The sequence below is a fragment of the Hemiscyllium ocellatum genome, chromosome 47 (assembly GCF_020745735.1).
Source record: "Hemiscyllium ocellatum isolate sHemOce1 chromosome 47, sHemOce1.pat.X.cur, whole genome shotgun sequence".
NCBI lineage: Eukaryota > Metazoa > Chordata > Chondrichthyes > Orectolobiformes > Hemiscylliidae > Hemiscyllium > Hemiscyllium ocellatum.
Window position 1 is genome coordinate 8808669 of NC_083447.1, and position 18023 is coordinate 8826691.

The window sequence follows — 18023 nt, forward strand, 5'->3', positions numbered from 1 at the left end:
ATGAGTGGAAGTGCAGGTGAAATTCCTTTGGGGCCTTGGATGGAGGTGATGGGGGAGGTCTGGGTTCATCAACTTCACCTACACATTCTACCTCAACCTTAAATTCACCTGCACCATCTCAGAAACACTTCAGAGAACATCTCCAGGACACCCGCACCAACCAACCCCACCGCCCCGTGACCCAACACTTCAGTCCCCCTTCCCACTCCGCTGAGGAGCTGGGCCTCCTCCATCGCCACTCCCTCACCACTCGATGCCTGGAAGAAGAACGCCTCATCTTCTGCCTCAGGACCCTGCAACCCCATGGCACCAATGTGGATTGCACCAGCTTCCTCATTTCCCCTCACCCCCTCCCCCCCCCCACCTTTTCCTAGTTCCAACTCGGCAACGCCCTCATGACCTGTCCTACCTATCTAACTTCCTTCCCACCTATACACTCCACCCTCTGCTCTGACCTATCACCATTACCCTGACCTCCATCCACCTGTTGCACTCTCAGCTACCTTCCCCCTAGACTCAGCTCCCTCCTATTTATCTCTCCACCCCCGAGGCTCCCAGCCTCATTCCTGATGAAGGGCTTTTGCCCAAAATGTCGACTTTCCTGCTCCTCCGAAGCTGCCTGACCTGCTGTGCTTTTCCAGCGCCACACCCCTTGACTCTAATCTCCAGCATCTGCAGTGCTCACACTTGCCTACAATTCCCAGAAGCCAGTGGGGGAACTGCCTACAATTCCTAGAGGTCACTGGGAGGTGGACTACAACTCCCAGAAACCATTGGGAAGGGACTACAGTTCCCAGAAGCCATTGCAAGGGAGGTCTTCCACCCATCATTGAACCAGGAAGTGGGCCTGAATGGAAGAGGACAGAAGCCCAGGAAGACAGGTAAGTAGCTCACCTGTTGTACCTAGGCATTGGGATATGAGAGGCAGTGTTACAAAACTGGGCCTTCTCTCAAAGGAATGTGAAGGAAATATCATGGCAGGAGGATTAAATCATAATTAAGAGGAAATTTGATATTGTCAAATTAGTGTTGTATGTCCATGGTGACATCTACAATTGGATTTGCTGCTAACGAGCCCAAGATTTGAATTGGGGAAGCACTTTTTAAAAATTCTGTTTTTAAACAAAAAACTGCGGATGCTGGAGATCTGAAACAAATAGAAAAAAATAGCCAGAAATTGTTGGAGAAGATCAGCAGGTCTGTCAGAGAGAGGAACAGAGTTAACGTTTCAAGTTCAGTGACACTTTGTTAGAATAAAAAGTGAGGTCTGCAGATGCTGGAGATCAGAGCTGAAAATGTGTTGCTGGTTAAAGCGCAGCAGGTCAGGCAGCATCCAAGGAGCAGGAGATTCGACATTTCGGGCACAAGCCCTTCATCAGCCATTCCTGATGAAGGGCTTATGCCCGAAACGTCGAATTTCCTGTTCCTTGGATGCTGCCTCTTTGTTAGAGTAAAAAATGAGGTCTGCAGATGCTGGAGATCACAGCTGAAAATGTGTTGCTGGTTAAAGCACAGCAGGTTAGGCAGCATCTCAGGGACACTTTGTTAGAGCATAGTTCTCATTTAGTCTTTACCGCATCTGCAGTTCTTTTGGTTTTTATTCTGAATAAGCAGCATCAGATTCAAAACTCAACTCTGGTTACTCTGTCCACGGGACACTGCCAGAACTGCTGAGTTTCTCCAGCCATTTCTGAGTATTTTTGTTGTTTTAAACTTTCTGCATTGACGAACACGTCCTGATAGCCTTGCCAGTGAACTAAGCTCACTCGAAGTTCCACTTTATCTTTTATTAATTCATCGGAATGTGGATGTCTCCAGTGAGGCCGGTATTTATTGCCCATCCCTAATTGCCCACAGGGCAATTTGAAGCCAACCACATTATCATATCATGGAATCCCTACAGTGTGGAAACAGGCCATTTGGCCCAACAAGTCCACACCGACCCTCTGAAGAGTATCCCACCCAGACCCATTCCCCAACATTTCCCATGACTAATGCACCTTGCCTACACATCCCTGGACACTAAGGGGTAATTTAGCATGGCCGATCCACCCTGACCTGCACATCTTTGGACTGTAGGAGGCAGTAGGCGTGCACCCACGCAGACATGGGGAGAATGTGCAAACTCTACACAAACAATTGCCCCCCCCAGGGTGGAATTGAACACGGCTCCCTGGCACTGCGGGGCAACAGTGCCAGCTACTGAGCCATCCTTTATTAATTTAGAGTCACCAGTAAGGACAAAGGGCTTTTCACTACAATTAGATTAGATTAGATTAGATTACTTACGGTATGGAAACAGGCCCTTCGGCCCAACAAGTCCACACCGACCCGCCGAAGCGCAACCCACCCATACCCCTACATTTACCCCTTACCTAGCACTACGGGCAATTTAGCATGGCCAATTCACCTGACCCGCACATCTTTGGACTGTGGGAGGAAACCAGAGCACCCGGAGGAAACCCACGCAGACACGGGGAGAACGTGCAAACTCCACACAGACAGTCGCCTGAGGTGGGAATTGAACCCAGGTCACTGGCGCTGTGAGGCGTTGGTTACATGGTCAACATTAGGCTAGCTTTTCTTTTGCTAATTCCAGATTTTTGTTGAATTCAAAATTCACCGTCTGCCCCATACAGCATGGAAACAGGTCCTTCAGTCCATTTAATCTCTACTGACCGGGTATCCTTGGGATTCTAACCCATGTCCCTAGGACATTAATGAGGGTTTCTGAATTACTAGGCCTGAGGCATTAATATAACGTTACCGCCTCCCCAAAAATTGTGAGAGAGTCCTGAACTAGGGGACACCATTGTGTAAAAACAGTTGATTGAGTTTTTTTGAAGAAGTAACAAAGAGGATTGATGAGGGCAGAGCAGTAGATGTGATCTATATGGACTTCAGTAAGGCGTTCAACAAGGTTCCCCATGGGAGACTGATTAGCAAGGTTAGATCTCATGGAATACAGGGAGAACTTGCCATTTGGATACAGAACTGGCTCAAAGGTAGAAGACAGAGGGTGGTGGTGTAGGGTTGTTTTTCAGACTGGAGGCCTGTGACCAGTGGAGTGCCACAAGGATCGGTGCTGGATCCTCTACGTTTTGTCATTTACATAAATGATTTGGATGCGAACATAAGAGTTACAGTTAGTAGGTTTGCAGATGACACCAAAATTGGAGGTGTAGTGGACAGCAAAGAGGGTTACCTCAGATTACAACAGGATCTTGACCAGATGGGCCAATGGGCTGAGAAGTGGCAGATGGAGTTTAATTCAGATAAATGTGAGGTGCTGCATTTTGGGAAAGCAAATCTTAGCAGGACTTATACACCTAATGGTAATGTCCTAGGGAGTGTTGCTGAACAAAGAGGCCTTGTAGTGCAGGTTCATAGCTCCTTGAAAGTGGAGTCACAGGTAGATTGGATAGTGAAGAAGGTGTTTGGTATGCTTTCTTTATTGGTCAGAGTATTGAGTACAGGCGTTGGGAGGTCATGTTGCGGCTGTACGGGACATTGGTTAGGCCACTGTTGGAATATTGCATGCAATTCTGGTCTCCTTCCTATTGGAAGGATGTTGTGAAACATGAAAGGGTTCAGAAAAGATTTACAAGGATGTTGCCAGGGTTGGAGGATCTGAGCTACAGGGAGAGGCTGAACAGGCTGGGGCTGTTTTCCCTGGAGCGTCAGAGACCTTACAGAGTCTTACAAAATCATGAGGGGCGTGGATAGGATAAATAGGCAAAGTCTTTTCCCTGGGGTGGGGGAGTCCAGAACTAGAGGGCATAGGTTTAGAATGAGAGGGGAAAGATATAAAAGAGACTGAAGGGGCAACTTTTTCATGCAGAGGGTGGTACGTGTATGGAATGAGCTGCCAGAGGAAGTCGTGGAGGCTGGTACAATTACAGCATTTAAAAGGCATCTGGATGGGTATATGAACAGGAAGAGTTTGGAGGGATATGGGCCGGGTGCTGGCAAATGGGACTAGATTAGGTTGGGGTATCTGGTCGGCATGGAGGAGTTCAACCGAAGGGTCTGTTTCCGTGCTGTACATTTCTATGTCTCTAATTCTTGTGCCCTCATCTCAACACCAGACATGGTCCATGTCCAGGCTGTGGATCTGCGACGCGCTGCCTTGACTAGACAGGCTTTCTGAACAATTTTCTACTCACACGGACCTCGTGACCTTACAGCCAATTAAGACGGTTTGGAACCTCTGCTGTAATTTCGGAGATGCAGCAGTCAATTTGCGCAAATCAAACACCTATAATTACCAAGGAGGTAATGACCAGTTCACCAGCTTCAGAGGGTTTGGTCAAGGGATAGTTGTCATTATCCTAGACAGTGGGGAGTCTGCACCAACCCTCCAAAGAACATCCCACCCAGAACCATCCCCCTACCATATCCCCGTGACCCTGCGTTTCCTGTATCTGAGCCAACCACCCTGACCTGCACACCTTTGGACTGTGGGAGGAAACCAGAGCACCTGGAGGAAACCCACGCCGACACGGGGAGAACGTGTAAATTCTGTGCAGACACAGTCGCCTGAGGGTGGAATCAAACCTGGGTCCCTGGCGCTATGAGGCAGTGGTGAGGGTTGTTTTTCAGACTGGAGGCCTGTGACCAGTGGAGTGCCACAAGGATCGGTGCTGGGTCCACTGCTTTTTGTCATTTACATAAATGATTTGGATGCGTGCATAAAGGGTACAGTTAGTAAGTTTGCAGATGACACCAAAATTGGAGGTGTAGTGGGCAGCGAAGAAGGTTACCTCAGCTTACAACAGGATCTGGACCAGATGGGCCAATGGGCTGAGAAGCGGCAGATGGAGTTTAATTCAGATAAATGTGAGGTGCTGCATTTTGGGAAAGCAAATCTTAGCAGGACTTATGCACTTAATGGTAAGGTCCTAGGGAGTGTTGCTGAACAGAGAGACCTTGGAGCGTAGGTTCATAGCTCCTTGAAAGTGGAATCACAGGTAGATAGGATAGCGAAGAAGGCGTTTGGTATGCTTTCCTTTATTGGTCAGAGTATTGAGCACAGGAGTTGCAGCTGTACAGGACATTGGTTAGGCCACTGTTGGAATATTGCGTGCAATTCTGGTCTCCTTCCTATCGGAAAGATGTTGTGAAACTGGAAAGGGTTTAGAAGGATGTTGAGCTACAGGGAAAGGCTGAATAGGCTGGGACTGTTTTCCCTGGAGCGTCGGAGGCTGAGGGGGGGGTCTTCTAGAGGTTTATAAAATCATGAGGGGCTTGGATAGGATAAATAGACAAGGTCTTTTCCCTGGGATCTGGGAGTCCAGAACTAGAGGTTTAGGGTGAGAGGGTAAAGATATAAAAGAGATCCAAGGACAACTTCTTCACACAGAGGGTGGTACGTGTGTGGAATGAGCTGCCAGAGGAAGTGGTGGAGGCTGGTACAATGACAACATTTAAAAGGCATCTGGATGGGTATATGAATAGGAAGGGTTTGGAGGGATATGGGCCAAGTGCTGGCATGTGGGACTAGATTGGGTTGGAAAGTGGTCGACATGGACGGGTCGGACCAAACGGTCTGTTTCCATGCTGTACATCTCTCTGACTCTATGCTAACCACTATGTCCCCCAAGAAAGTACTCTTTCCCTATTGCTGTTCTAAACACAGTAACGGGATCAGACCCACTGCTGGAAACCTCCAAGATGACACATTCAGTGTCGTACTGAGGGTGTATTCATGCCATATTTCACGCCAAACAGACACTGTGCCTATAAATGACTGCTATTTGAAGACTAACAGGAACTCCGCAGAGATATTTTCACGTCAACCCGTTCAGAAATGTTATCACACTCCACCCTACAGCAGGCAGCATTTGAACCCAGTTCTCCTGCCTCAGAGGTAGGGACGTTACTGGCTATGCAGGAAGCCCACACCTTGACCCTGCCAATACTGATGGACACCAGAGTAATTCTGACACACTCCTGTAAAGATCGGACACCCCTGGGGCCTCCCTTTACGCACTAACAGTATCCCAGAGACTGGTAATCCAGCGGCTCAGGTTAATTCTCCAGGGACACAGGTTCAAATCCCGCCACAGGCAGGAACTTAAATTCAATGGACAAAATCTAGAATTTGAAGCAAGTCAGTTCTTTAAGGGAAGAAAATCTGCCCTCGTTACCATGGTGATCTGATCACGATCACCCAGGTATTAAGAGGAGAAGACAGGGTAGATAAACTATTACCACTAGTTGGGGATTCTGGAACTAGGAGCATTGTCTGAGAATTAGGGCCAGACCGTTCAGCAGAGATGTTAGGAAGCACTTTGTCACACAAAAGGCGGGAGAGGTCTGAAACTCTCTTCCATAAGTGACAGTGGAATCAGTTGTTAATTTTAAATTTTAGAATTAGATATTATTATCACATGCTCTTAAGTATAGGGATGCAGGATTACACAGTGAGAAGTGTACAAAGTCACCATTCTCCACCGTCACCTTGGTTACAAAGCCAAGAATTTATTTTTTAAAAACCAGCAGAACTAATAGAAACCGAGGCAAAAGGAAAGGTAATCTAATCTAATCTGAAAGAAAAGTGACCAGATCTAGGAGAAGGAAAAACGTACAGATCTTAAAAGTCCCATTTCAATAAAGGTGTACGGGCACTCGGGCCTAGCTGAGGCAGGAGTCTTTTGCTGAGACTACTGGGCGGCACGGTGGCACAGTGGTTAGCCCTGCTGCCTGACAGCGCCAGAGACCCGGGTTCAATTCCCGCCTCAGGCGACTCTCTGTGTGGAGTTTGCACATTCTCCCTGTGTCTGTGTGGGTGCTCCAGTTTCCTCCCACAGTCCAAAAATGTTCAGGTTAGGTGAATTGGCCACGATAAATTGCCCATAGCGTTAGGTAAGGGGTAAATGTAGGAGTATGGGTCTGGGTGGTATATGCTTCGGCGGGTCGGTGTGGACTTGTTGGGCCGAAGGGCCTGTTTCCACACTGTAAGTAATCTAATCTACTGCCTCAGATCACCAGGAGGAGCTTTGCTCCCACCTCCTTTATCTTAAGCAAAAGTATTAAGGGATACAGACTGAAGGTGTATGGGGTTAGGCCACAGACCAGCCATTTAGAATTAGAATCTCTACAGTGTGGAAACAGGCCCCTTTGGCCCAACAAGTCCACACTGACCCTCCGAAGAGTATCCCACCCAGACCCATTCGCCTGCCCTATTACTCTACATTTCCCCTAACTAGTGCACTCAGCCTACACATCCCTGAACACTACGGGCAATTCAGCACCGGCAATTCATCCCTAACCTGCATGTCTTTGGACTGTAGGAGGAAACCCATGCAGACATGGGGAGAACATGCAAACTCCACACAGACAGTCGCCCAAGGCTGGAATCGAACCCGGGTCCCTGACGTTGTGAGGCAGCAGTGCTAACCACTGAGCCACCGTGCCGCATGGTGCCATGGACTCAGTGAAGGACTGAACAGGCTCGAGGGACTGAATGGCCTACTCCTGTTCTGTTGCCCAAGCTGCACATGACTCCAACCCCACAGCGAGATGCTACATTCGTGACTGTCCACTAAAATGGCCAGGCAAAGCCACTCAATCCATGGGCACTTAGGAATGGGCAACCAATCCTGACCTTATTGGCAATGCCCATGTCCAATGGAAGAATGACTCAAAAAAGACAGCAAGACTGGTGTAGTGACTCAGTAAGAGCTTTGAGGATAGTGGATCATTTCAGAGCCACATCTACGAGCTTAAAAAGTATCAATGTCCCTGCAGTAAAGTGGCTGTTCAACATGAGGGATCAACTCATGTGGGTCACACTCTTACCCCCAAGGCAGAAGGTTGTGGGTTCAAATCCCAACTCCAGAGACTTAGAGCTGTATCACACAGCAACAGATCCTTCGGAACAGCTTGTCCATGCCGACCAGATATTTATTGACGGAGTTCCAGGCCTATAGGAACTCCCGTGCGTGTCTTTGTTTAGCCTGTCCCAGGATGGGTGCATAGTCCCAGTCAGACTGGTGTCCCTCTTTGTCTGTGTGTATGGATACCAATGAGAGTTGATCATGTCCAATGGATCTCCATGAACAAACACATCGATTTGGACTGTGTTTACCAAACTCTCAGAAACAGAACCAGAAGTGGTATCACCCATCACACCAGACCCAGACAGATGACTAGCAAGTGGGACAGAACGCCAGCGCTTCACTGGAGGCTCACTGATGATGTTACCTCACTGGTGGTAACAAAATGTCTGACAGCAAACCTACCAGCTCAGCGAGCAAACTCACAACCTGACCATTAACTCTATCTAACCCTCTCATAATTTTATAAACTTCTTTCAGATCGCCTCTCAACCTCCTACGCTCCAGTGAAAGAAGTCCCAACCTATCCAGCAATGTATCTACTCAAGACTGGGCATCCATGAGGCGCTGTGGGCCATCAACGGCAGCAGAATTGTACTCCAGCCCATCATGGCTTGGCATATCCCTCACTCAACCATTACCATCAAGCCAGGGGAACAACCTTGGTTCAGTGGAGAGTACAGGAGAGCATACCAGGGGCTGCACCAGGCATAGAGTCATTGAGATGCACAGTAGAAACAGACCCTTTGCTCTAACTCATCCATGCCAACCATATATCCTAAATTAATCTACTCCCATTTGCCAGCATTTGGCCCATATTCCTCTAAACCCTTCCTATTCATGTCCCCAATCAGATGTCTTTTAAATGTTGTAATTGTACCAGCCTCCACCACTTCCTCTGGCAGCACATTCTATACAAGTACCACCCTCTGGTGAAAACGTTGCCCCTTAGGTCCCTTCCAAATCTTACTGCTCTCACTCTAAATATACCTAAAGAAATGAGGTGTTAACCTGGGGAAGCTGCCAAATCCTGCATGCCAGTCAGTGTAGGCAGCATTGATAGACAGAGCTGAGTGATTCCACAGCCAAAGAATCAGAGCTTAGCTCTGCAGTCCTGCCACATCCAGGCGTGAATGGTGGTGGACAAGTAGACAACTTGCTTGACAGGAGGAGGATCTGCAAACATCCCAATCCTCAATGCTGGAGGAGCCCAGTACATCAGGGGAAAGGATTAAGGCATTTGCAGCACTCTTCAGTCAGTTGCCCCGAATGGATGGAGCATTGTCAGTCAATTCGATTCACTCCCCACACTGTCAAGATTTGGAGATGCCAGTGTTGGACTGGGCTGGACAAAGTTGAAAATCACACAACACCAGGTTATAGTCCAACAGGTTTATTTGGAATCACTAGCTTTTGGAGCGCTGCTCCTTCATCAGGTAGTTATGGAGTATGAGATTTGCTTTAAATTCTGTGTCTTATAATCCCACTTTCCCCGCTCACCTTAAACCTCTACCCTCTAGTTTTGAACTCCCTTACCGTGGGGAATAGATCTACGCCCCTCATGATTTTAATGAACCTTTTAAGGTCACCCCTCAGCCTCCAATGCTCCAGGGAAAACAGCCCCAGCCTGTTCAGCCTCTCCCTATAGCTCAAACCCTCCACAACCACCTGATGAAGGAGCAGCGCCATCCCCATCACACTCCTTTCCCTCCTCCTCAACCCCCTCCCTGCTCATCCCCCACCCTCTCCTCCCTCCCAACTCATTGCCCTCCCCCCTCATCCCCTACCCCTCTCGTCCCCCATACCCACTTCACCACCCTCCCTCCCTGATCTACTCCATCCCCCATTCCCCCAATCCTCTCATCCCCCATGACATCCATGTTCCATGTGTGAAATAAAATAAAACACAGATTCAAGATGTGAGTAGCAATTCCATTAAGACCAGAGGCCCAAAACCTGGGAGTGAGCTACACGCTGGAACCTAACCAAGCAGTTCAGGGCGATTTGTATATTGAATAACAGATACCCAGGAAAGAGTTACAGATTGGAATTTAATCAGGGGGTTCCGGGGTTTATGTTTGGAATAACAGATATCTGGGAGTGAGTTACAGCCTGGATTCTAATTGAGGAGGGGTTCGGGGATTTATATTTAGAATATCAGATACCCGGGATTGAGTTTAGACTGGAATCCAATCAAGGAATGGTTTATATATAGAATAACAGATACCCAGGACTGAGGTACAGACTGGAATCTAAAATGAGGGGTTTTGGGATGGTTTGTATATAGAATAACATATATCCAGGACTGAGTTACAGACTGAATTCTAATCGAGGGTTCGGGGATTTATATTTAGAATATCAGATACCCGGGATTGAGTTTAGACTGGAATCTAATCAAGGGATTCAGGATGGTTTATATATAGAATAACAGATACCCAGGACTGAGTTACAGACTGGAATCTAAATGAGGGGTTTGGGATGGTTTGTATATAGAATAACATATATCCAGGAGTGAGTTACAGACTGGATTCTAATCGAGGGTTCGGGGATTTATATTTAGAATATCAGATACCTGGGAGTGAGTTATAGACTGAAATCTAGTCAAGGGGTTCACAATGGTTCATAAATAGAATAACAGATACCCAGGAGTGAGGTACAGACTGGAATCTAAAATGAGGGGTTTTGGGATGGTTTGTATATAGAATAACATTATACCCAGGAGTGAGTTACAGACTGGATTCTAATCGAGGGTTCGGGGATTTATATTTAAAATATCAGATACCTATAGACTCAAATCTAGTCAAGGGGTTCACAATGGTTCATAAATAGAATAACAGATACCCAGGAGTGAGGTACAGGCTGGAATCTAATCAAGGAGTCTAGGGGATTTATATATAAGGTAACATATACCTGGGAGTGAATTAATAGAATGTAGTCAAGGGGAGTGAGTTTTATTGTTGGAAGTTTGTATCGAGCATAGCAAACTGTTAACTCTGATTAGGGAGGGATTGACAAGACTAAAGGACTAGTGACAAGGTAGAAAATATCTCCCTTCCCTCCAAGGGTAGGGAGTGAGACGCAAGAAGTCAGCAGTGATTCTTGCTCATCTCCAGCACCCAGGAGTTGGAAAGATCCCCCTGGACCGGTGAGAGGTGGTAGGAGTTGATCACTGTGGTACTGGATTCAATTGTGATGCCTCCCATAGAGGAAAAGCTTTATAACACACAATGCCAGGGACCAGTGACAAAGAAGGGGTGTGTGGAGGTATTTGAATCTTGGAACCTTGTGAGAAAGATGTGCGGATTTTAAAAGGTGCTTGTTTGTTGCATGTGCTGTTCATTCCCAGATATAACTGATCATTCAGCAATTCCTTCACAGTCCTCCAAGTTCCAGTGTACAAGATTCAGAGTTGACCTTGATACTAATACCATGTATTCAATGTTCAACAACAACAACACCAGAAACTTGCCTTTATATGGCACCTTTCATGGTCTTGGAATGTCCCAAAGCCGTTCTCAGCCAATGAAGTGCTTTTCATGTTCAGTCACTACTGTAAAGTATGAATCACAACAAAAGCTCCTCAAAGCCTGTCCCACCATCTACAAGGCATAAGTCAGGAGTGCGATGGAATACTCCCCACTTGCCCTGGGTGGGGGCAGTTCCAACAACACTCAAGAAGCTCAATACCATCCAGGACAAAGCAGCCGCTTGATTGGCACTGCATCCACAAGCATCCCCTCCCTCCACCACCGACGCTCAGTCACAGCAGTGTGTACCGTCGACACTGCAGCAACCCCTCAAGTGTTCTTTCATAACACCGTGACAAATTTGCAACCTCTTCCCCCTGGCAGGATAAGGACACCAGACACATGGGACACAACAGCCTGTAGGTCCCCCAGATTCACTCACCATCTCAGCTTAAAGTCACCAAGTTGTACAGCACAGAAACTGAATCCTAGGTCCAACTTGTCCATGCTGATCAAATATCCGAAAATAATCTAGTCCCATCTGCCAGCACTCGGCTCATATCCCTCCAAACCCTTCCTATTCATATACCCATCCAGATGCCTTTTAAATGTTGTCATTGTACCAGCCTCCACCACTTCCTCTGGCAGCTCATTCCATACACGTACCACCCTCTGCGTGAAAACGTTGCCCCTTAGGACCCTTTTAAATCTTTCCCCTCTCACCTTAAACCTCTACCCTCTAGTTTTGAACTCCCTTACCCTGGGGAATAGATCCATGCCTCTCATGACCTTTAAAGATCACCCCTCAGCCTCCAACGCTCCAGGGAAAACAGCTCCAGCCTGTTCAGCCGCTCCCCATAGCTCAAACCATCCAACCCTGGCAACATTTTTTTCAGTTTCATAACATCCTTCTGGTAGGAAGGAGACCAGAATTGCACGCAATATTCCAACAGTGGCCTAACCAATGTCCTGTACAGCTGCAACATGACCTCCCAACTCCTGTACTCAATACTCTGACCAATAAAGGAAAGCATACCAAACACCGTCTTCACTATCCTATCTACCTGCGACTCAATTTCAAGGAACTATGAACCTGCACTCCAAGGTCACTTTGTTGGCAGCTATTAGTGAAGACATCGAATATAAGAGTAAGGAGGTTATGATGGAGCTGTGTATAATGTTAGTTAGGCCACAGTTGGGCCACTGTGTACAATTCTGTTCTCCACATTATAGGAGGGATATGATTGGTGTGGACGTGATGGGCCAAAGGGCCTCTTTCTGAGTTGTAAAACTCTATGGCAGAGTAGCAATAAAAATCAGCATTTTCCAGTCCTGCACTACTGGACTTGAAATGTTAACTCTTTTTCACTCACTCCACAGGTGCTGCCAGAGGAGCTGAATCTCTCTAGCAACCTCTCCTTGTTTCAGATTTCCAGCACCCGCAGTGTTTTATTACAACACACAGAGCAGACTGTGCACCAGCACCAGGCGTAAGGAGTTCACCAACAGGAAGAAAGCCCTACCCCCTCCGAGCCATTTCCTGTCAGTCATAGAATCGTCACAGCAGATTGGAAGAGAGGTGGGCAAGGCCTTGGCACTTTGCAACAGGTAATAAAATGGACGCAAAAACATAAGTTGCTGGAAAAGCTCAGTGAGTCTGGCAGCATCTCTGAAGATAAATCAAAAGTCAATGTTTCGTGTCCGATGACCCTTCCTCAGAATGGTCTCTTATCGAAGCTTCCCATGATTTTATAAACCTCTATAAGGTTACCCCTCAACCTCCTATGTTCCAGTGGATAAAGCCCTGGCCTATCCAGCATCTCCTCCATTCCTAGGAGAAAGTGAGGACTGCAGATGCTGGAGACCAGAGTTGAAACGTGTGGTGCTGGAAAAGCGCAGCAGGCCAGGCAAGCATTCTCCTGCTCCTCGGATGCTGCCTGGCCCGCTGCGCTTTTCCAGCACCACACTTTTCAACTCTCCTCCATTCCTGGCAACATCCTGGTAAATCTCTTCTGAACCCTCTCCAATACTATCCTTCCTATAACGGGGTGACCAGAACAGCACACCATACTCCTCTGAACTCGTAATACTAACTCTGCTTATAGATGCTGCCAGACCTGCTGAGTTTCTCCAGCGATTTCTGATTTTCTTTTCAGCAAAGTAGATGACCGGGTTATTGACAGATTTTTGTTTGTGGGAGCATGCTGTGCACACATTGGCTAACAATTTGTCCATGAGGCATGGACTTCACTGGCTAGCCCAGTATTTTACACAGAGTGTGGGATATGTGAACTTCCAGAGGAAGTGGAGGATGAGGCACCAATGACAAAGTTTAAAAGATATTTGGATAAATACATGAATTGGAAAGGTTTAGAGGGATAAGAGCTAGGAGCAGGCAGGTCGGACTAGTTTAATTTTGCATTATGGTCAGCATGGACTGGCTGAACTGAAGGGTCTGTTTCTGTGCTGTCTGACTCTATGACTTAATGGTGGGAGTGTTGCTGAACAAAGAGACCTTGGTGTGGACTTGTTGGGCTGACGGGCCTGTTTTCACACTGGAGGGAATCTAATCCCCCTCCCGCCCTTCCTATCTCCCTCCCTCCCCAATCCCCACACCCATACGCCAACCCCCTCAATCCCACATCGCCCCCCCATCCCCAATATCCATCTCTCCCATTCCCAATCCACAGTCCTCATCTTCCCCTTGCTCCCAACCCAATCCACAATCCCCCTGCCCCCATCGTCCTCCGCCATCCCCCACTCCAGTGATTCCCCACCCACTCACCCTACCTTCTCCTGCTCCTATCCTCCCTTTCTATCCCCACTCCACACACTCACTATCCCATCCCGCTCCCTCCCAATCCCCATATTCGCGCCACACCCAATGAATCAGCCCCCCCACCCCCACCAACCATTCCCCTCCCACCCAAGCCCCACCAATATCCCCTCACCCCACCCCATCCACCTCCCCTTAACCTAAACCCCGCCCCTTCCCTATCCCCATTCCCTTTGCCATTTCCCCACCCTCTCCCTCCCACTACCTCCAACGCCCTTCCTAACCCAGACCACTCCCTCGCTATCCCCCTCGTCCTCCCTCCCCTGTCCCCACTCCTCCTCTTTCCACTTTTGTCGCTGCTCCCCCCTTGATCCCCCTCCCCCCTTGTCCCCCTCACACCTTTTCCCCACTCCTCCTTATCCCCATCCCCTTCCCCTCTTTGTCCACCGCCCCCTTGTCTCCCTCCCCATCCCCCTCACCCTCAGCCCTTCCACCTCCTCCCCTCTCCTTCCTACTTGCCCCACATTCCCATCCCACTCAACTCCTCCCCCCATATTGCCCTCCCCCAAATCCCTCAACACCCCCCACCCCAAACCCTTCCCCACTCACCCCCCTCTCATCCCTCACTCATTCCCCCCTCATCTCCCCATCCCTCACTCATCCTCACGCCCTGCCTCATCATCCACACCCTCTCACTCCTTCTCCTCACCCCCAACCTCACCCCCTACCCCCTCATCCCCTCGTCCCACATTCGCCCGTCCCCTCTCCCTTATCCCCTCCCCCACATCTTCATTCCACAATTCCTCCACTGTCCCCATCCCCCCCGTCCCCATCATCCCCCCCCCCCCGTCCCCGTCGTCCCTCTGTCCCCATCCTCCCCCCCCGTCCCCATCATTCCCCCCCCATCCCCATCAACCCCCGTCCCCATCCCCCCCCCGTCCCCATCATTCCCCCCGTCCCCATCCCCCCCCCCGTCCCCATCATTCCCCCCGTCCCCATCATCCCCCCCCGTCCCCATCATCCCCCCCCGTCCCCATCCCCCCCCCGTCCCCATCATTCCCCCCGTCCCCATCATTCCCCCCGTCCCCATCCCCCCCCCCGTCCCCATCATTCCCCCCGTCCCCATCATTCCCCCCGTCCCCATCCCCCCCCGTCCCCATCATTCCCCCCCCGTCCCCATCATTCCCCCCCCATCCCCATCAACCCCCGCCCCCATCATTCCCCCCGTCCCCATCATTCCCCCCGTCCCCATCCCCCCCCCCCGTCCCCATCATTCCCCCCGTCCCCATCATTCCCCCCGTCCCCATCATTCCCCCCCGTCCCCATCATTCCCCCCGTCCCCATCATTCCCCCCCGTCCCCATCATTCCCCCCGTCCCCATCATTCCCCCCGTCCCCATCATTCCCCCCGTCCCCATCCCCCCCCCGTCCCCATCATTCCCCCCGTCCCCATCATCCCCCCCCCCCCATCATCCCCCCATCAATATCCCCAATCCCCACCCCTATCCCTATCTCCATCCCCTATCCCTCATCCCTCATCCCCCCTCCCCTATCCCCTATCTCCCATCCTCCATCCCCCGTCCCCCACCCCCCATCGCCCATCCCCGTCCCCCATCCCCTGTCACCCATCTCCATTTCCTATCCCCATTCCCTTTCCCCATCTCCCGTCTGCATTCCCATCCCCATTCCTCATCCCCTATCACCATCCCCTTCCTCAGTCCCCAACCCCTTTCCCCACCCCCTTTCCTCATCCACATTCCCTGTCCTATTCCCTATCCCCATCCCCTTTTCCCCGTCCCCATCCCCTCTCCCCATCCCCTCTCCCCATCCCCTCTCCCCATCCCCTCTCCCCATCCCCTCTCCCCATCCCCTCTCCCCATCCCCTCTCCCCATCCCCTTCCCCTGTCCCCTTTCCCCTGTCCCCTTTCCCCTAACCCCTTTCCCCCATCACCTGTCCTGTTCCTCATCCCCATTCCCTTTTCCCATCTCCTTTCCCCTATCCCCATCCCCTTTCCCTTTTCCACTTTCCCTTTTCCCCATCCCCTATCTCCATCCCCCATTCCCTGTCCCCATTCGCCATCCTCATCCCCATCCTCCCATCCCCACTCCTCCCTCCCCAACCCCCCAACCCCACCCCCCTAACCCCCTTCACCATCCCCTGTCCCCCATTCCCCTGTCCCCCATTCCCTGTCCCCCATTCCCCTGTCCCCCATTCCCCTGTCCCCCATTCCCCTGTCCCCATTCCCCTGTCCCGTTCGCCATTCCCCATCCCCATTCCCTATCCCCTTTGCCCATCCCCACCCCCTTTCCCCACACCTTTTCCTCAACCACATTCCCTGTCCCATTCCCTATCCCCATCCTCTTTCCCCATTCTCTTTCTGCTATCCCCATCCCCATTTCCCATCCCCATTCCCCATTCACTTATCCCTATCCTCTTTTCCCGTCCCCTTCCCCTCTCCCCTCTCCCCTTCCCCTAACCTCGACCGCCGTCCCCATCCCCCAATCCCAATCCCCATCCCCCAACCCCCAATCCCCCATTCCCCAATCCCCCAACCCCCAATCCCCCATCTCCCAATCCCCCATCTTCCAATCCCCCAATCCCCAATCCACCATCCCCCAATCCCCCCATCCCCCACCCCCCAATCCCCCAATCCCCCACCTCCTCAGTCCCCCATCTGCTATCTTCATCCCCTATCGCCATTCCCTTTGCCCATCCCCATTCCCTATCCCCTTTGCCCATCCCCACCCCCTTTCCCCACACCTTTTCCTCATCCTCATTCCCTGTCCCATTCCCTATCCCCATCCCCATTCCCCATTCCCTATCCCCATTCCCTCTCCACATCCCCTTTTCCCTCTCCCCTTCCCCTCGCCCGTTCCCCCAATCCCCCATCCCCCATCTCCAATCCCCCATCTCCCAATCCCCCATCTCCCAATCCCCCATCTCCCAATCCCCCATCTCCCAATCCCCCATCCCCCACACCCCCCATCCCCCACACCCCCCTCATCCCTTATTGGCATTCCCTATCCCATTTGCCCATCCCCACCCCCTTTCCCCACACCTTTTCCTCAACCTCATTTCCTGTCCCATTCCCTATCCCCATCCTCTTTCCCCATTCTCTTTCTGCTATCCCCATTTCCCATCCCCATTCCACATTCACCTATCCCCATCCCCTTTTCCCGTCACCTTCCCCTCTCCCCTTCCCCCATCCCCCAATCCCCCATCCCCCAATCCCTATCCATATCCGCTATCCTCATCCCCTATCCCCATTCCCCATCGCCATTCCATATCCCCTTTTCCCATACCCATTCCCTATCCGCATTCCCTATTCCCTCTCCCCATTCCCATTCCCCCCATCCCCATTCTCATCCCACCCCCTATCCCCACCCCCTATCCCCACCCCCTATCCCCACCCCCTATCCCCACCCCCTATCCCCACCCCCTATCCCCACCCCCTATCCCCACCCCCTATCCCCACCCCCTATCCCCATCCTTATTCTCTGTCCCATTCCCTATCTCCATCCCCTTTCCCCATTCTCTTTCCATCCCCATTTCCCATCCCCATTCTCCAGTCACCAATCCCCACCCTCTTTTCCCTCCCCCCTCCCTCTCCCCCTCCCCTCTCCCCCTCCCCTCTCCCCATCCCCTTCCCAGCCCCGTCCCCTTCCCCCCATCCCCTTTCCACGTCCCCTTTCCTCCGTACCCTTTCTCCCGTCCCCCCTCCCCCATCGCCTCTCCCCATTCCGTCTCCCCATCTCCTATCCCAATCGCCATTCCCTATCCCCATTCCCATTCCGTATCGCTATTCCCAATTCCTTCCCGTTTTCTTATCCCCATTCCCTGCTGCCCCCATTCCCTATCCCCTTTTCCCATCCACATTCCCATCCCCATTCCCTATCCTCATTCCCATCCCCGTCCCCCTTCCCCCCGTCCCCTTCCCCC

At 50.8% G+C, this 18023-nt stretch overlaps 1 protein-coding gene across 4 annotated transcripts in view; it reads left to right on the forward strand.

Moving 5' to 3' along the window:
- Positions 1-835: 835 nt before the first annotated feature.
- Positions 836-18023, forward strand: part of LOC132836677 (F-box only protein 46-like) — a 46480-nt gene continuing 29292 nt past the window's right edge. Inside the window, exons 1-3 of one of the 4 annotated variants that reach the window (XM_060856068.1) lie at positions 848-881; positions 8322-9217; positions 12689-12916. The gene's annotated coding sequence lies outside the window, so the exon portion shown is untranslated. Of the gene's footprint in view, positions 882-4258; positions 4276-8321; positions 9218-9261; positions 9278-12688; positions 12917-18023 lie in introns of those variants that run through there. The other 3 variants (XM_060856069.1, XM_060856071.1, XM_060856070.1) reach the window with 3 other exon arrangements.